Genomic DNA, 24,000 nt, shown 5'->3' with positions numbered 1-24,000 from the left:
TCTTGCTACAACATATATAGTCAAAGTGAGTCTGATAAAACAGACATTTAGTCAATTCATCATTAAATGCTTACTACAAGGCAGTGTTGCTGATGAAATAGTGCAAGAGCACACCCTCGTGGACAAAATGCTTACAGCACCTGGTATTCCCAGGCGGTCTCCCATCCAAGTACTAACCAGGCACGACCCTGCTTAGCGTCCGAGATCAGACGAGATCGGGCGTACCCAGGCTGGTATGGCCGTAAACGAGAAACAATCTCTTGCTACAACATATATAGTCAAAGTGAGTCAGATAAAACAGACATTTAGTCAATTCATCATTAAATGCTTAGTACAAGGCAGTGTTGCTGATGAAATAGTGCAAGAGCACACCCTCGTGGACAAAATGATTACAGCACCTGGTATTCCCAGGCGGTCTCCCATCCAAGTACTAACCAGGCACGACCCTGCTTAGCTTCCGAGATCAGACGAGATCGGGCGTACCCAGGCTGGTATGGCCGTAAGCGAGAAACAATCTCTTGCTACAACATATATAGTCAAAGTGAGTGTGATAAACAGACATTGCATTTTCACCAATTAGATAAGCAGCTTGAACTTTGTGTCACTGAAAAAGTAGAAGAAATTACAAACACTGTTCCCATCACTTTTTAGCACAGGTAGTTGGATAAAATACCAACTTTATTTCCTTTCATCATTTGAACAGGGCAAAGGAGCACAAAGCACACACAAGCTGCATTCAGCAACAATATTCTTGTTTGTCTTATAAATACAAGGCAGATGCTAATTGAAAACACAAGGAAATTTGATCCTATTAAAAAGGCAGGAAGCTGCATTTAGTCAATTCATCATTAAATGCTTACTACAAGGCAGTGTTGCTGATGAAATAGTGCAAGAGCACACCCTCGTGGACAAAATGCTTACAGCACCTGGTATTCCCAGGCGGTCTCCCATCCAAGTACTAACCAGGCATGACCCTGCTTAGCTTCCGAGATCAGACGAGATCGGGCGTACCCAGGCTGATATGGCCGTAAGCGAGAAACAATCTCTTGCTACAACATATATAGTCAAAGTGAGTCAGATAAAACAGACATTTAGTCAATTCATCATTAAATGCTTACTACAAGGCAGTGTTGCTGATGAAATAGTGCAAGAGCACACCCTCGTGGACAAAATGCTTACAGCACCTGGTATTCCCAGGCGGTCTCCCATCCAAGTACTAACCAGGCACGACCCTGCTTAGCTTCCGAGATCAGACGAGATCGGGCGTACCCAGGCTGGTATGGCCGTAAGCGAGAAACAATCTCTTGCTACAACATATATAGTCAAAGTGAGTCTGATAAAACAGACATTTAGTCAATTCATCATTAAATGCTTACTACAAGCCAGTGTTGCTGATGAAATAGTGCAAGAGCACACCCTCGTGGACAAAATGCTTACAGCACCTGGTATTCCCAGGCGGTCTCCCATCCAAGTACTAACCAGGCCCGACCCTGCTTAGCTTCCGAGATCAGACGAGATCGGGCGAACCCAGGCTGGTATGGCCGTAAGCGAGACACAATCTCTTGCTACAACATATATATTCAAAGTGAGTGTGATAAACAGACATTGCATTTTCACCAATTAGATAAGCAGCTTGAACTTTGTGTCACTGAAAAAGTAGAAGAAATTACAAACACTGTTCCCATCACTTTTTAGCACAGGTAGTTGGATAAAATACAAACTTTATTTCCTTTCATCATTTGAACAGGGCAAAGGAGCACAAAGCACACACAAGCTGCACTCAGCAACAATATTCTTGTTTGTCTTATAAATACAAGGCAGATGCTAATTGAAAACACAAGGAAATTTGATCCTATTAAAAAGGCAGGAAGCTGCATTTAGTCAATTCATCATTAAATGCTTACTACAAGGCAGTGTTGCTGATGAAATAGTGCAAGAGCACACCCTCGTGGACAAAAGGCTTACAGCACCTGGTATTCCCAGGCGGTCTCCCATCCAAGTACTAACCAGGCCCGACCCTGCTTAGCTTCCGAGATCAGACGAGATCGGGCGTACCCAGGCAGATATGGCCGTAAGCGAGAAGCAATCTCTTGCTACAACATATATAGTCAAAGTGAGTCAGATAAAACAGACATTTAGTCAATTCATCATTAAATGCTTACTACAAGGCAGTGTTGCTGATGAAATAGTGCAAGAGCACACCCTCGTGGACAAAATGCTTACAGCACCTGGTATTCCCAGGCGGTCTCCCATCCAAGTACTAACCAGGCCCGACCCTGCTTAGCTTCCGAGATCAGACGAGATCGGGCGTACCTTTTTATTTTTTTTATTTTTTTAAATCTTTTATTATGAAAAAAACACATAATAATTACAATATTCAAACAATAATAATAAAAAGGATGAACAATTCATCCTTTTACAAAATCAAAAAAGAAAAGAAAATAAAACCAATTAAAAAACACAATCATCCACTAAAACCAATTAATAATTAAAAGCAAGTTTTCCATTTTGATCAATTTCGATAAAAGTGCTCCCCCACACAAACAGTTTTTCAAAATTACATCCTCCATATTTATATATTAGTTCAATATCTTTCTCTAAAATACTTTTAAATAAAACCTCCACACTCACAATTTTCCCTTCATAATGTCCTAAATTCCTTCTTTGTCTTACAGCGTATCTAGCATGGCTAAGAACAAAATTCATCAAATTAATATTAAAAACTTTGCTTTTTCCATTTATACCAAATAGAAACAACCTCCTCCACTCAACCCCATTTACAATATCTTCTCCCCAATGTTGTTCTAAAAGCCCCTTTATAAACTCATGAAACCCTTGTAATCTACTACATTCAATAAAAAAGTGCATAAAATTTTCCACCTCCGTACCACAAATATCACATTCTCTTTTAATGTCTCTATTTATTTGATGTAAAACCACGTTCGTAAAAATCCTATTATGTTTCAATTTAAAATCATTATCTTCACATTCTATAGAATTATATTTGACATTGACATTCTTCCATATTGATTTTACATCTATATTTACAAATACCCTAGACCACACTTTTTCTGAAGCAGGAGCTTTTATCTCTCTTAAAATACATTTTTCATAAATCTTTTTAACTTTCAAACCTGATAAAACATGTTTCTCCCCATTACTTTCATAATATAAAACCGGTAAACCCTTAGCTCTCTCAACCACCTCTGTATTTATTAAAAGCACCCATTCTTCAGGAATACACCCTAAAATTCTCTTATACATATTTTCTATTGTAGTTTTGCTTATTTCATCTTCTACTTCACAAACATTATCATAAATCGCTTGTACAGTAAGAAACCCTGGAATGACCTCGTATAAAATATCCCCAATCTGTCTCATCCCAGCCCTCATAAAATATTTACAAAACAACATCTTATTATTATATTGTATCTTGGGATTTAAGAAAATTGGCTGATTTAAAATATTGTCTAAAATGGTACACTCATAATAAATATTTGGTAAAAACTCCCCCCAAGCTTCAAACACTTCTCTATAAAACAATGGTATATTAGCTTAACATTTCTTTTTTCATGCACATCAATAAACCATTGTCCCCCATCCTCCCAACCTCCTGCAAATACTCCTTAAAAAATCTTTTCCATCCATAATCTAGTTCACCATATAAATATTTCCGTACCATTTTAACTCTAATTGCTTTTTTCCTTACATTTAAATCCACCAACTTCAAACCCCCCTCCTCATATCCTGCAATCAATGTTTTAAAAGAAATTTTCGCTCCTTTCCCATCCCATAAAAAATCAACTAAAATCGTATTCATTTCAGATAAAACCCATTCTGGTACATCTAAAACGTTCATGACATGAATAAAAATTGACATCAGCAAGGAATTTACAACAATTACTTTCCCTTTTAATTTCAAAGCCCTCCCCTTCCACATATTTACTACCTTCCTAACTTTGTTTATAACCCCACTCCATGTCAGATCCCTAGCTTCTTGTTCCTTCACCCCTAAAAACACACCTAACACCTTAAAATAATCATTTACCACCTTAAAAGGAAAAGTCCCCTCATTATTCTTCCCAACATACATTATTACTGACTTCTCCATATTCACTTTAGCTCCTGAGGCTTTCTCATATACTTTAAAACACTCCATCACCCTTTTAACACTTCCCTCATCTCTGACTGTAATTGTGGTATCGTCTGCATATTGATGAATTAAACTAAAACCTCCTTGCGGAGTCTCTACACAATTTATAAAATGATCTTTTTTAAGGTATGCCGCTAAGGGTTCTACCGATAAAACAAACAATAAAGCTGATAAAGGGCACCCCTGTCTCACTGACCTCTCAAGAATAAAAGAATCTGTTAAAACCCCATTACATTTAACCGTACTTTTAGCCTTTCTATATAATAATTTTATCCATCTTATTATACCATTTCCAAACCCATACTTTTCCAGTACCCTAAACATAAAATCATGTTCCACCCTGTCAAAAGCTTTATTAAAATCTATACTTAAAACAATCCCCCCCATCTTGTCGCTATTCATTTTATTTATCACATCTCTAAGTGTAGTTATGGTATCTGCTATATCTCTTCCAGGCACACTATAATTTTGTGTAGGTGCTATAATATCATTTAAAACCATCTTCATCCTATTTGCCAGTATCTTAGCTAAAATCTTATAATCTGAGTTTAATAAACTAATTGGCCTATAATTTTCTAGTTTCAGTTTGCTCCCCTTATTTTTATATAAAATCGATATCAGCCCTGTCACCATGGAATCTGAAACAGTATCATTGTCTTCCATATATTGATATACTTCTAATAAAATAGGTGCTAAAATACTTTCATACATTTTATAAAACTCTGCAATTAGTCCATCTACTCCAGGACTTTTATTTATTTGTAAACCCTTAATTGCATCTTTCACTTCATCCATTGTTATCTTCCTATCACACATTTGCTTATCCTCAACACCAATTTGCACATCCACACTACTTAAAATCTCTTTTACACACCCCTCCTCCACCTCCCCTTTCTTAAATAAATCCTTATAAAAATTCTGTACCGTTTCTAATATCTCCACATAATCATTTACCACTTCACCCTTTACATTTTCAATCTCACTAATATATGATTTCGTCTGTTTAGTTTTCTCTAAACCAAGAAACAACGAGGTACATTTCTCCCCTTCTAAAACATATTTTGCCCTACTTCTTATAATTGCACCCTTACACTTCTCTATTTCACATTTGCTCAATTTTGCTTTTAAATCTAAAAACCTTTCAATAGTATAATCAGGATCACTATCACATTTCTTCATTTCTTCATTCAATTTTGTTCTTAAATAATTTTCTGCTCTTGTCATCCTACTCCTCTTCTTCCTTGCATATCTAATACTAAAAACTTTTATTTTTTCTTTAACATTTTCCCACCACTTGCACTTATCATTCCCTTTTTGCCTATCCTCCATTTCATCTTCTATCAAAGATTTAAGTCGTTTCCCGTATTCCTCATCACCTAGATACCCTGCATTCATACACCATATTCCCCCCCCTTTCCTTTCCTTATCTAACCCCACCGAAAATGTTAACCCAGCATGATCACTAAAAGTTGTAAAAATATATTTAATATCCTTCATAAAATTCCTTAACCCTTCATTTACTAAAACCAAATCTATCCGTGTCTGTTTCAATTCCCCTAAAACCACCTGCCTTCTAGAAAATTCTCTCTTATTAGGATTCTCCTCCCTCCATATATCAATTAAATTGTTTTCAACCATCATCTTCCTTAAAACCCCCCTAGATACGTCACTTCTAAAAATAGCTCCCCTTGTCATATCTAGTCTATCCATTTTTACATTAAAATCCCCAACTAAAATACAGTTTCCCTTGCACCATTTCGCTAATTCTAAAAATAAATTCCTTCTCTCTATTTCATTATTCGGCGCATAAATATTTATAATCCTAAAAACCCTACTCATATACTCAAAGTCTAAAATTAAAATCCTCCCATTATTATCATTATATATCTTCTTCACATTTTCTACTACATCCTTCCTTATTAAAATTGCAACCCCACATGAATTCCCCCTACCATTGTTTACATAAATAAAATCCCTCCATATTTTCTGTACTTCTAAAACACACATATTATCCCAGTGCGTCTCTTGAATACATAAAATATCAGAATTCTTTATGTGTACTATTCTATTAAATTTTCCTATTGTTCTCAACCCATTCGCATTTATCGACATTATTGTGACCATACTAATAAATAATAAAATTATAAAATATAATTTCATTATCCTCTACCTTTTATCCAGTTTCTTTCCTCTTCCACCCTTTCTCTCCCCCCCCTCCGCTGCTTTCCTCTTCCTGTATCCTCCTCTCATTCTTTCAAACTTTTCCCCATCATCCGAGTCCGATATCTCCTCCAAGTCCATTTCATCCAGCCAACTTTTCTTCTTTACACCCTCGTCCGTTGTGCTCCCCGTGTTCATCGCCGATTCTGGAATGTTCGTTGTGCTCCCCGTGTTCTCCGCCGTTTCTGGAATGTTCATCTCCGTCTCATGTGTAGTCGTCGTTGTGCTCCCCGTGTTCATCGCCGTTTCTGGAATGTTCGTTGTGCTCCCCGTGTTCATCTCCGTCTCATATATTGTCGTCGTTGTGCTCCCCGTGTTCATACCCGTCTCTGTTATTGTCATTAAACTTAAAACCCTCTCCATTTCTTCACCCCCCGAGTTACTTGTTTGTGCTGTGCTTTCCCCTAAAACCTGTGAGTCCCCCGAGCTTCCCCCCAGTCCACTCCCCCCCTCCTCCTGAAAACTCCATCTTCTTATTTCTGAATCCATGCTGCTCCCAATTTCGTTAATCTTCTGGTCTTCCTTCTTCTCCCTTCTTCCTTCCTCCGTCTCTCCACCTTCCACCACATCATCTCCTCCATCTTCTTCTCCTTCTTCCGACAATACAACTGCTTCCTCGAATAGTACTTGACTCCCCTCTTCAGTCATAACTTCTCCACAGTTGCATTCCGCCAATCTCTTTCTGCATCTACCACAAACATTCCTTTCCTTCTCTCCGACACACTCTCTCGCATAATGGCCTTGATTGCCGCACTTGAAACACTTGAATTCAGGGCAATCTTTAACTATGTGCCCAGGTTGTATGCACAATCGACAAACTCTGACCTGCTTGTCATGGATCACCCTGAAGTATTCAGCTCCTTCCAGCGTCTCAATTTTTGTGGAATATGGCAATGATGTGACTTTTTCCGTAAATTTAACTTTACAGAACCTTGTTCCGTCAACCACCTCCGTTCCAGGCCAAACTCTCCTCCTTATCTCCGATACGGCCGTTACTCCCCAGCTTCTCAACTTGTCCAGTATCACTTTATCTTCTATATATACCGGTAGATTCATAAAAGACACCACCAAATCATTAATATTCACATCTCTCGCCAGTATCTTGTTGTCCTTTATCCGTATACCGTCCATTATCCGTTCTTTACCTTTTCCGTTTCTCATCGTAATTTCATATTTCTTATCTCCTTTCATTCGGCATCCCACCACCTCTCCACACGTCTCCTTAATTGCTCGTAGTAATTCCATCGTCGTCACCTTTTCTTCTCCCACCAACTCAATTGCCACCGTGTATTCTTTTCCATATTTCATTCCTCCTTTTTCGTTTTCCTTCCGTTGCGCATTTTCGTTGTCTTTGTCCGTTCCGTTTGTCGTTGCCATGTTGTCCGTCATTGTGAATCAAAAATGAAAGCGAAAAAACCTCCCCCAGGCAGCAAAACTGCAGGGGGGGAAAACTAAACAAAACTAAAAACTATCCAAATGAAAAAACAATAAATTATATTGCAAAATCCAAAAAAGAAACGAAAATAGCTCTCGAGCAAACACTCTCAAGCAAACACTCACAGCTCAATTACTGGCACCTGTCGTCACTTCTCCAATCAAGGATTAGCGCCCCCAGGCTGGTATGGCCGTAAGCGAGAAACAATCTCTTGCTACAACATATATAGTCAAAGTGAGTGTGATAAACAGACATTGCATTTTCACCAATTAGATAAGCAGCTTGAACTTTGTGTCACTGAAAAAGTAGAAGAAATTATAAACACTGTTCCCATCACTTTTTAGCACAGGTAGTTGGATAAAATACAAACTTTATTTCCTTTCATCATTTGAACAGGGCAAAGGAGCATAATGCACACACAAGCTGCATTCAGCAACAATATTCTTGTTTGTCTTATAAATACAAGGCAGATGCTAATTGAAAACACACGGAAATTTGATCCTATTAAAAAGGCAGGAAGCTGCATTTAGTCAATTCATCATTAAATGCTTACTACAAGGCAGTGTTGCTGATGAAATAGTGCAAGAGCACACCCTCGTGGACAAAATGCTTACAGCACCTGGTATTCCCAGGCTGTCTCCCATCCAAGTACTAACCAGGCCCGACCCTGCTTAGCTTCCGAGATCAGACGAGATCTGGCGTACCCAGGCTGGTATGGCCGTAAGCGAGAAACAATCTCTTGCTACAACATATATAGTCAAAGTGAGTCTGATAAAACAGACATTTAGTCAATTCATCATTAAATGCTTACTACAAGGCAGTGTTGCTGATGAAATAGTGCAAGAGCACACCCTCGTGGACAAAATGCTTACAGCACCTGGTATTCCCAGGCGGTCTCGCATCCAAGTACTAACCAGGCCCGACCCTGCTTAGCTTCCAAGATCAGACGAGATCGGGCGTACCCAGGCTGATATGGCCGTAAGCGAGAAACAATCTCTTGCTACAACATATATAGTCAAAGTGAATCTGATAAAACAGACATTTAGTCAATTCATCATTAAATGCTTACTACAAGGCAGTGTTGCTGATGAAATAGTGCAGGAGCACACCCTCGTGGACAAAATGCTTACAGCACCTGGTATTCCCAGGCGGTCTCCCATCCAAGTACTAACCAGGCCCGACCCTGCTTAGCTTCCGAGATCAGACGAGATCGGGCGTACCCAGGCTGATATGGCCGTAAGCTAGAAACAATCTCTTGCTACAACATATATAGTCAAAGTGAGTCTGATAAAACAGACATTTAGTCAATTCATCATTAAATGCTTAATACAAGGCAGTGTTGCTGATGAAATAGTGCAAGAGCACACCCTCGTGGACAAAATGCTTACAGCACCTGGTATTCCCAGGCGGTCTCCCATCCAAGTACTAACCAGGCCCGACCCTGCTTCGCTTCCGAAATCAGACGAGATCGGGCGTACCCAGGCTGGTATGGCCGTATGCGAGAAACAATCTCTTGCTACAACATATATAGTCAAAGTGAGTGTGATAAACAGACATTGCATTTTCACCAATTAGATAAGCAGCTTGAACTTTGTGTCACTGAAAACGTAGAAGAAATTACAAACACTGTTCCCATCACTTTTTAGCACAGGTAGTTGGATAAAATACAAACTTTATTTCCTTTCATCGTTTGAACAGGGCAAAGGAGCACAAAGCACACACAAGCTGCATTCAGCAACAATATTCTTGTTTGTCTTATAAATACAAGGCAGATGCTAATTGAAAACACAAGGAAATTTGATCCTATTAAAAAGGCAGGAAGCTGCATTTAGTCAATTCATCATTAAATGCTTACTACAAGGCAGTGTTGCTGATGAAATAGTGCAAGAGCACACCCTCGTGGACAAAACGCTTACAGCACCTGGTATTCCCAGGCGGTCTCCCATCCAAGTACTAACCAGGCCCGACCCTGCTTAGCTTCCGAGATCAGACGAGATCGGGCGTACCCAGGCTGATATGGCAGTAAGCGAGAAACAATCTCTTGCTACAACATATATAGTCAAAGTGAGTCTGATAAAACAGACATTTAGTCAATTCATCATTAAATGCTTACTACAAGGCAGTGTTGCTGATGAAATAGTGCAAGAGCACACCCTCGTGGGCAAAATGCTTACAGCACCTGGTATTCCCAGGCGGTCTCCCATCCAAGTACTAACCAGGCCCGACCCTGCTTAGCTTCCGAGATCAGACGAGATCGGGCGTACCCAGGCTGATATGGCCGTAAGCTAGAAACAATCTCTTGCTACAACATATATAGTCAAAGTGAGTCTGATAAAACAGACATTTAGTCAATTCATCATTAAATGCTTAATACAAGGCAGTGTTGCTGATGAAATAGTGCAAGAGCACACCCTCGTGGACAAAATGCTTACAGCACCTGGTATTCCCAGGCGGTCTCCCATCCAAGTACTAACCAGGCCCGACCCTGCTTCGCTTCCGAAATCAGACGAGATCGGGCGTACCCAGGCTGGTATGGCCGTATGCGAGAAACAATCTCTTGCTACAACATATATAGTCAAAGTGAGTGTGATAAACAGACATTGCATTTTCACCAATTAGATAAGCAGCTTGAACTTTGTGTCACTGAAAACGTAGAAGAAATTACAAACACTGTTCCCATCACTTTTTAGCACAGGTAGTTGGATAAAATACAAACTTTATTTCCTTTCATCGTTTGAACAGGGCAAAGGAGCACAAAGCACACACAAGCTGCATTCAGCAACAATATTCTTGTTTGTCTTATAAATACAAGGCAGATGCTAATTGAAAACACAAGGAAATTTGATCCTATTAAAAAGGCAGGAAGCTGCATTTAGTCAATTCATCATTAAATGCTTACTACAAGGCAGTGTTGCTGATGAAATAGTGCAAGAGCACACCCTCGTGGACAAAACGCTTACAGCACCTGGTATTCCCAGGCGGTCTCCCATCCAAGTACTAACCAGGCCCGACCCTGCTTAGCTTCCGAGATCAGACGAGATCGGGCGTACCCAGGCTGATATGGCCGTAAGCGAGAAACAATCTCTTGCTACAACATATATAGTCAAAGTGAGTCTGATAAAACAGACATTTAGTCAATTCATCATTAAATGCTTACTACAAGGCAGTGTTGCTGATGAAATAGTGCAAGAGCACACCCTCGTGGGCAAAATGCTTACAGCACCTGGTATTCCCAGGCGGTCTCCCATCCAAGTACTAACCAGGCCCGACCCTGCTTAGCTTCCGAGATCAGACGAGATCTGGCGTACCCAGGCTGATATGGCCGTAAGCGAGAAACAATCTCTTGCTACAACATATATAGTCAAAGTGAGTCTGATAAAACAGACATTTAGTCAATTCATCATTAAATGCTTACTACAAGGCAGTGTTGCTGATGAAATAGTGCAAGAGCACACCCTCGTGGACAAAATGCTTACAGCACCTGGTATTCCCAGGCGGTCTCGCATCCAAGTACTAACCAGGCCCGACCCTGCTTAGCTTCCAAGATCAGACGAGATCGGGCGTACCCAGGCTGATATGGCCGTAAGCGAGAAACAATCTCTTGCTACAACATATATAGTCAAAGTGAGTCTGATAAAACAGACATTTAGTCAATTCATCATTAAATGCTTACTACAAGGCAGTGTTGCTGATGAAATAGTGCAGGAGCACACCCTCGTGGACAAAATGCTTACAGCACCTGGTATTCCCAGGCGGTCTCCCATCCAAGTACTAACCAGGCCCGACCCTGCTTAGCTTCCGAGATCAGACGAGATCGGGCGTACCCAGGCTGATATGGCCGTAAGCTAGAAACAATCTCTTGCTACAACATATATAGTCAAAGTGAGTCTGATAAAACAGACATTTAGTCAATTCATCATTAAATGCTTAATACAAGGCAGTGTTGCTGATGAAATAGTGCAAGAGCACACCCTCGTGGACAAAATGCTTACAGCACCTGGTATTCCCAGGCGGTCTCCCATCCAAGTACTAACCAGGCCCGACCCTGCTTCGCTTCCGAAATCAGACGAGATCGGGCGTACCCAGGCTGGTATGGCCGTATGCGAGAAACAATCTCTTGCTACAACATATATAGTCAAAGTGAGTGTGATAAACAGACATTGCATTTTCACCAATTAGATAAGCAGCTTGAACTTTGTGTCACTGAAAAAGTAGAAGAAATTACAAACACTGTTCCCATCACTTTTTAGCACAGGTAGTTGGATAAAATACAAACTTTATTTCCTTTCATCGTTTGAACAGGGCAAAGGAGCACAAAGCACACACAAGCTGCATTCAGCAACAATATTCTTGTTTGTCTTATAAATACAAGGCAGATGCTAATTGAAAACACAAGGAAATTTGATCCTATTAAAAAGGCAGGAAGCTGCATTTAGTCAATTCATCATTAAATGCTTACTACAAGGCAGTGTTGCTGATGAAATAGTGCAAGAGCACACCCTCGTGGACAAAATGCTTACAGCACCTGCTATTCCCAGGCGGTCTCCCATCCAAGTACTAACCAGTACCGACCCTGCTTAGCTTCCGAGATCAGACGAGATCGGGCGTACCCAGGCTGACATGGCCGTAAGCGAGAAACAATCTCTTGCTACAACATATATAGTCAAAGTGAGTCTGATAAAACAGACATTTAGTCAATTCATCATTAAATGCTTACTACAAGGCAGTGTTGCTGATGAAATAGTGCAAGAGCACACCCTCGTGGACAAAATGCTTACAGCACCTGGTATTACCATGGGGTCTCCCATCCAAGTACTAACCAGGCCCGACCCTGCTTAGCTTCCGAGATCGGGTGTACCCAGGCTGGTATGGCCGTAAGCGAGAAACAATCTCTTGCTACAACATATATAGTCAAAGTGAGTGTGATAAACAGACATTGCATTTTCACCAATTAGATAAGCAGCTTGAACTTTGTGTCACTGAAAAAGTAGAAGAAATTACAAACACTGTTCCCATCACTTTTTAGCACAGGTAGTTGGATAAAATACAAACTTTATTTCCTTTCATCATTTGAACAGGGCAAAGGAGCACAAAGCACACACAAGCTGCACTCAGCAACAATATTCTTGTTTGTCTTATAAATACAAGGCAGATGCTAATTGAAAACACAAGGAAATTTGATCCTATTAAAAAGGCAGGAAGCTGCATTTAGTCAATTCATCATTAAATGCTTACTACAAGGCAGTGTTGCTGATGAAATAGTGCAAGAGCACACCCTCGTGGACAAAAGGCTTACAGCACCTGGTATTCCCAGGCGGTCTCCCATCCAAGTACTAACCAGGCCCGACCCTGCTTAGCTTCCGAGATCAGACGAGATCGGGCGTACCCAGGCAGATATGGCCGTAAGCGAGAAGCAATCTCTTGCTACAACATATATAGTCAAAGTGAGTCAGATAAAACAGACATTTAGTCAATTCATCATTAAATGCTTACTACAAGGCAGTGTTGCTGATGAAATAGTGCAAGAGCACACCCTCGTGGACAAAATGCTTACAGCACCTGGTATTCCCAGGCGGTCTCCCATCCAAGTACTAACCAGGCCCGACCCTGCTTAGCTTCCGAGATCAGACGAGATCGGGCGTACCTTTTTATTTTTTTTTATTTTTTTAAAATCTTTTATTATGAAAAAAACACATAATAATTACAATATTCAAACAATAATAATAAAAAGGATGAACAATTCATCCTTTTACAAAATCAAAAAAGAAAAGAAAATAAAACCAATTAAAAAACACAATCATCCACTAAAACCAATTAATAATTAAAAGCAAGTTTTCCATTTTGATCAATTTCGATAAAAGTGCTCCCCCACACAAACAGTTTTTCAAAATTACATCCTCCATATTTATATATTAGTTCAATATCTTTCTCTAAAATACTTTTAAATAAAACCTCCACACTCACAATTTTCCCTTCATAATGTCCTAAATTCCTTCTTTGTCTTACAGCGTATCTAGCATGGCTAAGAACAAAATTCATCAAATTAATATTAAAAACTTTGCTTTTTCCATTTATACCAAATAGAAACAACCTCCTCCACTCAACCCCATTTACAATATCTTCTCCCCAATGTTGTTCTAAAAGCCCCTTTATAAACTCATGAAACCCTTGTAATCTACTACATTCAATAAAAAAGTGCATAAAATTTTCCACCTCCGTACCACAAATATCACATTCTCTTTTAATGTCTCTATTTATTTGATGTAAAACCACGTTCGTAAAAATCCTATTATGTTTCAATTTAAAATCATTATCTTCACATTCTATAGAATTATATTTGACATTGACATTCTTCCATATTGATTTTACATCTATATTTACAAATACCCTAGACCACACTTTTTCTGAAGCAGGAGCTTTTATCTCTCTTAAAATACATTTTTCATAAATCTTTTTAACTTTCAAACCTGATAAAACATGTTTCTCCCCATTACTTTCATAATATAAAACCGGTAAACCCTTAGCTCTCTCAACCACCTCTGTATTTATTAAAAGCACCCATTCTTCAGGAATACACCCTAAAATTCTCTTATACATATTTTCTATTGTAGTTTTACTTATTTCATCTTCTACTTCACAAACATTATCATAAATCGCTTGTACAGTAAGAAACCCTGGAATGACCTCGTATAAAATATCCCCAATCTGTCTCATCCCAGCCCTCATAAAATATTTACAAAACAACATCTTATTATTATATTGTATCTTGGGATTTAAGAAAATTGGCTGATTTAAAATATTGTCTAAAATGGTACACTCATAATAAATATTTGGTAAAAACTCCCCCCAAGCTTCAAACACTTCTCTATAAAACAATGGTATATTACTTAACATTTCTTTTTTCATGCACATCAATAAACCATTGTCCCCCATCCTCCCAACCTCCTGCAAATACTCCTTAAAAAATCTTTTCCATCCATAATCTAGTTCACCATATAAATATTTCCGTACCATTTTAACTCTAATTGCTTTTTTCCTTACATTTAAATCCACCAACTTCAAACCCCCCTCCTCATATCCTGCAATCAATGTTTTAAAAGAAATTTTCGCTCCTTTCCCATCCCATAAAAAATCAACTAAAATCGTATTCATTTCAGATAAAACCCATTCTGGTACATCTAAAACGTTCATGACATGAATAAAAATTGACATCAGCAAGGAATTTACAACAATTACTTTCCCTTTTAATTTCAAAGCCCTCCCCTTCCACATATTTACTACCTTCCTAACTTTATTTATAACCCCACTCCATGTCAGATCCCTAGCTTCTTGTTCCTTCACCCCTAAAAACACACCTAACACCTTAAAATAATCATTTACCACCTTAAAAGGAAAAGTCCCCTCATTATTCTTCCCAACATACATTATTACTGACTTCTCCATATTCACTTTAGCTCCTGAGGCTTTCTCATATACTTTAAAACACTCCATCACCCTTTTAACACTTCCCTCATCTCTGACTGTAATTGTGGTATCGTCTGCATATTGATGAATTAAACTAAAACCTCCTTGCGGAGTCTCTACACAATTTATAAAATGATCTTTTTTAAGGTATGCCGCTAAGGGTTCTACCGATAAAACAAACAATAAAGCTGATAAAGGGCACCCCTGTCTCACTGACCTCTCAAGAATAAAAGAATCTGTTAAAACCCCATTACATTTAACCGTACTTTTAGCCTTTCTATATAATAATTTTATCCATCTTATTATACCATTTCCAAACCCATACTTTTCCAGTACCCTAAACATAAAATCATGTTCCACCCTGTCAAAAGCTTTATTAAAATCTATACTTAAAACAATCCCCCCCATCTTGTCACTATTCATTTTATTTATCACATCTCTAAGTGTAGTTATGGTATCTGCTATATCTCTTCCAGGCACACTATAATTTTGTGTAGGTGCTATAATATCATTTAAAACCATCTTCATCCTATTTGCCAGTATCTTAGCTAAAATCTTATAATCTGAGTTTAATAAACTAATTGGCCTATAATTTTCTAGTTTCAGTTTGCTCCCCTTATTTTTATATAAAATCGATATCAGCCCTGTCACCATGGAATCTGAAACAGTATCATTGTCTTCCATATATTGATATACTTCTAATAAAATAGGTGCTAAAATACTTTCATACATTTTATAAAACTCTGCAATTAGTCCATCTACTCCAGGACTTTTATTTATTTGTAAACCCTTAATTGCATCTTTCACTTCATCCATTGTTATCTTCCTATCACACATTTGCTTATCTTCAACACCAATTTGCACATCCACACTACTTAAAATCTCTTTTACACACCCCTCCTCCACCTCCCCTTTCTTAAATAAATCCTTATAAAAATTCTGTACAGTTTCTAATATTTCAACATAATCATTTACCACTTCACCCTTTACATTTTCAATCTCACTAATATATGATTTCGTCTGTTTAGTTTTTTCTAAACCAAGAAAAAACGAGGTACATTTCTCCCCTTCTAAAACATATTTTGCCCTACTTCTAATAATTGCACCCTTACACTTCTCTATTTCACATTTGCTCAATTTTGCTTTTAAATCTAAAAACCTTTCAATAGTATAATCAGGATCACTATCACATTTCTTCATTTCTTCATTCAATTTTGTTCTTAAATAATTTTCTGCTCTTGTCATCCTACTCCTCTTCTTCCTTGCATATCTAATACTAAAAACTTTTATTTTTTCTTTAACATTTTCCCACCACTTGCACTTATCATTCCCTTTTTGCTTATCCTCCATTTCATCTTCTATCAAAGATTTAAGTCGTTTCCCGTATTCCTCATCACCTAGATACCCTGCATTCATACACCATATTCCCCCCCCTTTCCTTTCCTTATCTAACCCCACCGAAAATGTTAACCCAGCATGATCACTAAAAGTTGTAAAAATATATTTAATATCCTTCATAAAATTCCTTAACCCTTCATTTACTAAAACCAAATCTATCCGTGTCTGTTTCAATTCCCCTAAAACCACCTGCCTTCTAGAAAATTCTCTCTTATTAGGATTCTCCTCCCTCCATATATCAATTAAATTGTTTTCAACCATCATCTTCCTTAAAACCCCCCTAGATACGTCACTTCTAAAAATAGCTCCCCTTGTCATATCTAGTCTATCCATTTTTACATTAAAATCCCCAACTAAAATACAGTTTCCCTTGCACCATTTCGCTAATTCTAAAAATAAATTCCTTCTCTCTATTTCATTATTCGGCGCATAAATATTTATAATCCTAAAAACCCTACTCATATACTCAAAGTCTAAAATTAAAATCCTCCCATTATTATCATTATATATCTTCTTCACATTTTCTACTACATCCTTCCTTATTAAAATTGCAACCCCACATGAATTCCCCCTACCATTGTTTACATAAATAAAATCCCTCCATATTTTCTGTACTTCTAAAACACACATATTATCCCAGTGCGTCTCTTGAATACATAAAATATCAGAATTCTTTATGTGTACTATTCTATTAAATTTTCCTATTGTTCTCAACCCATTCGCATTTATCGACATTATTGTGACCATACTAATAAATAATAAAATTATAAAATATAATTTCATTATCCTCTACCTTTTATCCAGTTTCTTTCCTCTTCCACCCTTTCTCTCCCCCCCCTCCGCTGCTTTCCTCTTCCTGTATCCTCCTCTCATTCTTTCAAACTTTTCCCCATCATCCGAGTCCGATATCTCCTCCAAGTCCATTTCATCCAGCCAACTTTTCTTCTTTACACCCTCGTCCGTTGTGCTCCCCGTGTTCATCGCCGATTCTGGAATGTTCGTTGTGCTCCCCGTGTTCTCCGCCGTTTCTGGAATGTTCATCTCCGTCTCATGTGTAGTCGTCGTTGTGCTCCCCGTGTTCATCGCCGTTTCTGGAATGTTCGTTGTGCTCCCCGTGTTCATCTCCGTCTCATATATTGTCGTCGTTGTGCTCCCCGTGTTCATACCCGTCTCTGTTATTGTCATTAAACTTAAAACCCTCTCCATTTCTTCACCCCCCGAGTTACTTGTTTGTGCTGTGCTTTCCCCTAAAACCTGTGAGTCCCCCGAGCTTCCCCCCAGTCCACTCCTGAAAACTCCATCTTCTTATTTCTGAATCCATGCTGCTCCCAATTTCGTTAATCTTCTGGTCTTCCTTCTTCTCCCTTCTTCCTTCCTCCGTCTCTCCACCTTCCACCACATCATCTCCTCCATCTTCTTCTCCTTCTTCCGACAATACAACTGCTTCCTCGAATAGTACTTGACTCCCCTCTTCAGTCATAACTTCTCCACAGTTGCATTCCGCCAATCTCTTTCTGCATCTACCACAAACATTCCTTTCCTTCTCTCCGACACACTCTCTCGCATAATGGCCTTGATTGCCGCACTTGAAACACTTGAATTCAGGGCAATCTTTAACTATGTGCCCAGGTTGTATGCACAATCGACAAACTCTGACCTGCTTGTCATGGATCACCCTGAAGTATTCAGCTCCTTCCAGCGTCTCAATTTTTGTGGAATATGGCAATGATGTGACTTTTTCCGTAAATTTAACTTTACAGAACCTTGTTCCGTCAACCACCTCCGTTCCAGGCCAAACTCTCCTCCTTATCTCCGATACGGCCGTTACTCCCCAGCTTCTCAACTTGTCCAGTATCACTTTATCTTCTATATATACCGGTAGATTCATAAAAGACACCACCAATTCATTAATATTCACATCTCTCGCCAGTATCTTGTTGTCCTTTATCCGTATACCGTCCATTATCCGTTCTTTACCTTTTCCGTTTCTCATCGTAATTTCATATTTCTTATCTCCTTTCATTCGGCATCCCACCACCTCTCCACACGTCTCCTTAATTGCTCGTAGTAATTCCATCGTCGTCACCTTTTCTTCTCCCACCAACTCAATTGCCACCGTGTATTCTTTTCCATATTTCATTCCTCCTTTTTCGTTTTCCTTCCGTTGCGCATTTTCGTTGTCTTTGTCCGTTCCGTTTGTCGTTGCCATGTTGTCCGTCATTGTGAATCAAAAATGAAAGCGAAAAAACCTCCCCCAGGCAGCAAAACTGCAGGGGGGGAAAACTAAACAAAACTAAAAACTATCCAAATGAAAAAACAATAAATTATATTGCAAAATCCAAAAAAGAAACGAAAATAGCTCTCGAGCAAACACTCTCAAGCAAACACTCACAGCTCAATTACTCGCACCTGTCGTCACTTCTCCAATCAAGGATTAGCGCCCCCAGGCTGGTATGGCCGTAAGCGAGAAACAATCTCTTTCTACAACATATATAGTCAAAATGAGTCTGATAAACAGACATTGCATTTTCACCAATTAGATAAGCAGCTTGAACTTTGTGTCACTGAAAAAGTAGAAGAAATTATAAACACTGTTCCCATCACTTTTTAGCACAGGTAGTTGGATAAAATACAAACTTTATTTCCTTTCATCATTTGAACAGGGCAAAGGAGCATAATGCACACACAAGCTGCATTCAGCAACAATATTCTTGTTTGTCTTATAAATACAAGGCAGATGCTAATTGAAAACACACGGAAATTTGATCCTATTAAAAAGGCAGGAAGCTGCATTTAGTCAATTCATCATTAAATGCTTACTACAAGGCAGTGTTGCTGATGAAATAGTGCAGGAGCACACCCTCGTGGACAAAATGCTTACAGCACCTGGTATTCCCAGGCGGTCTCCCATCCAAGTACTAACCAGGCCCGACCCTGCTTAGCTTCCGAGATCAGACGAGATCGGGCGTACCCAGGCTGATATGGCCGTAAGCTAGAAACAATCTCTTGCTACAACATATATAGTCAAAGTGAGTCTGATAAAACAGACATTTAGTCAATTCATCATTAAATGCTTAATACAAGGCAGTGTTGCTGATGAAATAGTGCAAGAGCACACCCTCGTGGACAAAATGCTTACAGCACCTGGTATTCCCAGGCGGTCTCCCATCCAAGTACTAACCAGGCCCGACCCTGCTTCGCTTCCGAAATCAGACGAGATCAGGCGTACCTTTTTTTTTTTATCATTTATTATGAAAAAACACATAATATTTACAATATTCAAACAATAATAATAAAAAGGATGAACAATTCATCCTTTTACAAAATCAAAAAAGAAAAGAAAATAAAACCAATTAAAAAACACAATCATCCACTAAAACCAATTAATAATTAAAAGCAAGTTTTCCATTTTGATCAATTTCGATAAAAGTGCTCCCCCACACAAACAGTTTTTCAAAATTACATCCTCCATATTTATATATTAGTTCAATATCTTTCTCTAAAATACTTTTAAATAAAACCTCCACACTCACAATTTTCCCTTCATAATGTCCTAAATTCCTTCTTTGTCTTACAGCGTATCTAGCATGGCTAAGAACAAAATTCATCAAATTAATATTAAAAACTTTGCTTTTTCCATTTATACCAAATAGAAACAACCTCCTCCACTCAACCCCATTTACAATATCTTCTCCCCAATGTTGTTCTAAAAGCCCCTTTATAAACTCATGAAACCCTTGTAATCTACTACATTCAATAAAAAAGTGCATAAAATTTTCCACCTCCGTACCACAAATATCACATTCTCTTTTAATGTCTCTATTTATTTGATGTAAAACCACGTTCGTAAAAATCCTATTATGTTTCAATTTAAAATCATTATCTTCACATTCTATAGAATTATATTTGACATTGACATTCTTCCATATTGATTTTACATCTATATTTACAAATACCCTAGACCACACTTTTTCTGAAGCAGGAGCTTTTATCTCTCTTAAAATACATTTTTCATAAATCTTTTTAACTTTCAAACCTGATAAAACATGTTTCTCCCCATTACTTTCATAATATAAAACCGGTAAACCCTTAGCTCTCTCAACCACCTCTGTATTTATTAAAAGCACCCATTCTTCAGGAATACACCCTAAAATTCTCTTATACATATTTTCTATTGTAGTTTTACTTATTTCATCTTCTACTTCACAAACATTATCATAGATCGCTTGTACAGTAAGAAACCCTGGAATGACCTCGTATAAAATATCCCCAATCTGTCTCATCCCAGCCCTCATAAAATATTTACAAAACAACATCTTATTATTATATTGTATCTTGGGATTTAAGAAAATTGGCTGATTTAAAATATTGTCTAAAATGGTACACTCATAATAAATATTTGGTAAAAACTCCCCCCAAGCTTCAAACACTTCTCTATAAAACAATGGTATATTACTTAACATTTCTTTTTTCATGCACATCAATAAACCATTGTCCCCCATCCTCCCAACCTCCTGCAAATACTCCTTAAAAAATCTTTTCCATCCATAATCTAGTTCACCATATAAATATTTCCGTACCATTTTAACTCTAATTGCTTTTTTCCTTACATTTAAATCCACCAACTTCAAACCCCCCTCCTCATATCCTGCAATCAATGTTTTAAAAGAAATTTTCGCTCCTTTCCCATCCCATAAAAAATCAACTAAAATCGTATTCATTTCAGATAAAACCCATTCTGGTACATCTAAAACGTTCATGACATGAATAAAAATTGACATCAGCAAGGAATTTACAACAATTACTTTCCCTTTTAATTTCAAAGCCCTCCCCCTCCACATATTTACTACCTTCCTAACTTTATTTATAACCCCACTCCATGTCAGATCCCTAGCTTCTTGTTCCTTCACCCCTAAAAACACACCTAACACCTTAAAATAATCATTTACCACCTTAAAAGGAAAAGTCCCCTCATTATTCTTCCCAACATACATTATTACTGACTTTTCCATATTCACTTTAGCTCCTGAGGCTTTCTCATATACTTTAAAACACTCCATCACCCTTTTAACACTTCCCTCATCTCTGACTGTAATTGTGGTATCGTCTGCATATTGATGAATTAAACTAAAACCTCCTTGCGGAGTCTCTACACAATTTATAAAATGATCTTTTTTAAGGTATGCCGCTAAGGGTTCTACCGATAAAACAAACAATAAAGCTGATAAAGGGCACCCCTGTCTCACTGACCTCTCAAGAATAAAATAATCTGTTAAAACCCCATTACATTTAACCCTACTTTTAGCCTTTCTATATAATAATTTTATCCATCTTATTATACCATTTCCAAACCCATACTTTTCCAGTACCCTAAACATAAAATCATGTTCCACCCTGTCAAAAGCTTTATTAAAATCTATACTTAAAACAATCCCCCCCATCTTGTCACTATTCATTTTATTTATCACATCTCTAAGTGTAGTTATGGTATCTGCTATATCTCTTCCAGGCACACTATAATTTTGTGTAGGTGCTATAATATCATTTAAAACCATCTTCATCCTATTTGCCAGTATCTTAGCTAAAATCTTATAATCTGAGTTTAATAAACTAATTGGCCTATAATTTTCTAGTTTCAGTTTGCTCCCCTTATTTTTATATAAAATCGATATCAGCCCTGTCACCATGGAATCTGAAACAGTATCATTGTCTTCCATATATTGATATACTTCTAATAAAATAGGTGCTAAAATACTTTCATACATTTTATAAAACTCTGCAATTAGTCCATCTACTCCAGGACTTTTATTTATTTGTAAACCCTTAATTGCATCTTTCACTTCATCCATTGTTATCTTCCTATCACACATTTGCTTATCTTCAACACCAATTTGCACATCCACACTACTTAAAATCTCTTTTACACACCCCTCCTCCACCTCCCCTTTCTTAAATAAATCCTTATAAAAATTCTGTACAGTTTCTAATATTTCAACATAATCATTTACCACTTCACCCTTTACATTTTCAATCTCACTAATATATGATTTCGTCTGTTTAGTTTTTTCTAAACCAAGAAAAAACGAGGTACATTTCTCCCCTTCTAAAACATATTTTGCCCTACTTCTAATAATTGCACCCTTACACTTCTCTATTTCACATTTGCTCAATTTTGCTTTTAAATCTAAAAACCTTTCAATAGTATAATCAGGATCACTATCACATTTCTTAATTTCTTCATTCAATTTTGTTCTTAAATAATTTTCTGCTCTTATCATCCTACTCCTCTTCTTCCTTGCATATCTAATACTAAAAACTTTTATTTTTTCCTTAACATTTTCCCACCACTTGCACTTATCATTCCCTTTTTGCTTATCCTCCATTTCATCTTCTATCAAAGATTTAAGTTGTTTCCCGTATTCCTCATCACCTAGATACCCTGCATTCATACACCATATTCCCCCCCCTCTCCTTTCCTTATCTAACCCCACCGAAAATGTTAACCCAGCATGATCACTAAAAGTTGTAAAAATATATTTAATATCCTTCATAAAATTCCTTAACCCTTCATTTACTAAAACCAAATCTATCCGTGTCTGTTTCAATTCCCCTAAAACCACCTGCCTTCTAGAAAATTCTCTCTTATTCGGATTCTCCTCCCTCCATATATCAATTAAATTGTTTTCAACCATCATTTTCCTTAAAACCCCCCTAGATACATCACTTCTAAAAATAGCTCCCCTTGTCATATCTAGTCTATCCATTTTTACATTAAAATCCCCAACTAAAATACAGTTTCCCTTGCACCATTTCGCTAATTCTAAAAATAAATTCCTTCTCTCTATTTCATTATTCGGCGCATAAATATTTATAATCCTAAAAACCCTACTCATATACTCAAAGTCTAAAATTAAAATCCGCCCATTATTATCATTATATATCTTCTTCACATTTTCTACTACATCCTTCCTTATTAAAATTGCAACCCCACATGAATTCCCCCTACCATTGTTTACATAAATAAAATCCCTCCATATTTTCTGAATTTCTAAAACACACATATTATCCCAGTGCGTCTCTTGAATACATAAAATATCAGAATTCTTTATGTGTACTATTCTATTAAATTTTCCTATTGTTCTCAACCCATTCGCATTTATCGACATTATTGTGACCATACTAATAAATAATAAAATTATAAAATATAATTTCATTATCCTCTACCTTTTATCCAGTTTCTTTCCTCTTCCACCCTTTCTCTCCCCCCCCTCCGCTGCTTTCCTCTTCCTGTATCCTCCTCTCATTCTTTCAAACTTTTCCCCATCATCCG

At 37.7% G+C, this 24,000-nt stretch overlaps 18 non-coding genes and 4 pseudogenes across 18 annotated transcripts; all 22 read right to left on the bottom strand.

Moving 5' to 3' along the window:
• Nucleotides 1–128: 128 nt before the first annotated feature.
• Nucleotides 129–247, bottom strand: LOC145851877 (5S ribosomal RNA). Its single transcript, XR_014373729.1, has one exon. It is a non-coding gene; the product is annotated as a 5S ribosomal RNA (ribosomal RNA).
• A 139-nt stretch (nt 248–386) lies between these two features.
• On the bottom strand, nt 387–505 carry LOC145850831 (5S ribosomal RNA). The gene has a single exon (XR_014372679.1). It is a non-coding gene; the product is annotated as a 5S ribosomal RNA (ribosomal RNA).
• A 409-nt stretch (nt 506–914) lies between these two features.
• On the bottom strand, nt 915–1,033 carry LOC145851371 (5S ribosomal RNA). Its single transcript, XR_014373222.1, has one exon. It is a non-coding gene; the product is annotated as a 5S ribosomal RNA (ribosomal RNA).
• A 139-nt stretch (nt 1,034–1,172) lies between these two features.
• On the bottom strand, nt 1,173–1,291 carry LOC145886264 (5S ribosomal RNA). The gene has a single exon (XR_014397848.1). It is a non-coding gene; the product is annotated as a 5S ribosomal RNA (ribosomal RNA).
• A 139-nt stretch (nt 1,292–1,430) lies between these two features.
• On the bottom strand, nt 1,431–1,549 carry LOC145882124 (5S ribosomal RNA). The gene has a single exon (XR_014393691.1). It is a non-coding gene; the product is annotated as a 5S ribosomal RNA (ribosomal RNA).
• Nucleotides 1,550–1,958: 409 nt separating this feature from the next.
• LOC145882928 (5S ribosomal RNA) lies at nt 1,959–2,077 on the bottom strand. The gene has a single exon (XR_014394500.1). It is a non-coding gene; the product is annotated as a 5S ribosomal RNA (ribosomal RNA).
• A 6,338-nt stretch (nt 2,078–8,415) lies between these two features.
• LOC145852225 (5S ribosomal RNA) lies at nt 8,416–8,534 on the bottom strand. Its single transcript, XR_014374079.1, has one exon. It is a non-coding gene; the product is annotated as a 5S ribosomal RNA (ribosomal RNA).
• Nucleotides 8,535–8,673: 139 nt separating this feature from the next.
• Nucleotides 8,674–8,792, bottom strand: LOC123738043 (uncharacterized; annotated as a pseudogene).
• A 139-nt stretch (nt 8,793–8,931) lies between these two features.
• On the bottom strand, nt 8,932–9,050 carry LOC145883187 (5S ribosomal RNA). Its single transcript, XR_014394760.1, has one exon. It is a non-coding gene; the product is annotated as a 5S ribosomal RNA (ribosomal RNA).
• A 139-nt stretch (nt 9,051–9,189) lies between these two features.
• LOC123738228 (5S ribosomal RNA) lies at nt 9,190–9,308 on the bottom strand. Its single transcript, XR_006767445.2, has one exon. It is a non-coding gene; the product is annotated as a 5S ribosomal RNA (ribosomal RNA).
• Nucleotides 9,309–9,717: 409 nt separating this feature from the next.
• On the bottom strand, nt 9,718–9,836 carry LOC145887428 (5S ribosomal RNA). The gene has a single exon (XR_014399019.1). It is a non-coding gene; the product is annotated as a 5S ribosomal RNA (ribosomal RNA).
• A 139-nt stretch (nt 9,837–9,975) lies between these two features.
• Nucleotides 9,976–10,094, bottom strand: LOC145883186 (5S ribosomal RNA). Its single transcript, XR_014394759.1, has one exon. It is a non-coding gene; the product is annotated as a 5S ribosomal RNA (ribosomal RNA).
• A 139-nt stretch (nt 10,095–10,233) lies between these two features.
• LOC123738141 (5S ribosomal RNA) lies at nt 10,234–10,352 on the bottom strand. Its single transcript, XR_014373147.1, has one exon. It is a non-coding gene; the product is annotated as a 5S ribosomal RNA (ribosomal RNA).
• Nucleotides 10,353–10,761: 409 nt separating this feature from the next.
• Nucleotides 10,762–10,880, bottom strand: LOC123738212 (5S ribosomal RNA). Its single transcript, XR_014396209.1, has one exon. It is a non-coding gene; the product is annotated as a 5S ribosomal RNA (ribosomal RNA).
• Nucleotides 10,881–11,019: 139 nt separating this feature from the next.
• On the bottom strand, nt 11,020–11,138 carry LOC123738025 (5S ribosomal RNA). Its single transcript, XR_006767319.2, has one exon. It is a non-coding gene; the product is annotated as a 5S ribosomal RNA (ribosomal RNA).
• Nucleotides 11,139–11,277: 139 nt separating this feature from the next.
• LOC145852748 (uncharacterized) lies at nt 11,278–11,396 on the bottom strand (annotated as a pseudogene).
• Nucleotides 11,397–11,535: 139 nt separating this feature from the next.
• On the bottom strand, nt 11,536–11,654 carry LOC145883185 (5S ribosomal RNA). Its single transcript, XR_014394758.1, has one exon. It is a non-coding gene; the product is annotated as a 5S ribosomal RNA (ribosomal RNA).
• A 139-nt stretch (nt 11,655–11,793) lies between these two features.
• On the bottom strand, nt 11,794–11,912 carry LOC145851296 (5S ribosomal RNA). Its single transcript, XR_014373146.1, has one exon. It is a non-coding gene; the product is annotated as a 5S ribosomal RNA (ribosomal RNA).
• A 409-nt stretch (nt 11,913–12,321) lies between these two features.
• On the bottom strand, nt 12,322–12,440 carry LOC145853292 (uncharacterized; annotated as a pseudogene).
• A 139-nt stretch (nt 12,441–12,579) lies between these two features.
• Nucleotides 12,580–12,688, bottom strand: LOC145853361 (uncharacterized; annotated as a pseudogene).
• Nucleotides 12,689–13,097: 409 nt separating this feature from the next.
• On the bottom strand, nt 13,098–13,216 carry LOC145882926 (5S ribosomal RNA). The gene has a single exon (XR_014394498.1). It is a non-coding gene; the product is annotated as a 5S ribosomal RNA (ribosomal RNA).
• A 6,328-nt stretch (nt 13,217–19,544) lies between these two features.
• On the bottom strand, nt 19,545–19,663 carry LOC123737286 (5S ribosomal RNA). The gene has a single exon (XR_006766824.2). It is a non-coding gene; the product is annotated as a 5S ribosomal RNA (ribosomal RNA).
• Nucleotides 19,664–24,000: the final 4,337 nt, after the last annotated feature.

The sequence above is a fragment of the Salmo salar genome, chromosome 08, assembly GCF_965601325.2.
Source record: "Salmo salar chromosome 08, fSalSal1, whole genome shotgun sequence".
Classification (NCBI taxonomy): Eukaryota; Metazoa; Chordata; class Actinopteri; order Salmoniformes; family Salmonidae; genus Salmo; species Salmo salar.
The sequence above is the reverse complement of the archived record's forward strand: the minus strand, read 5'-3'. Positions and strand labels throughout refer to the sequence as shown.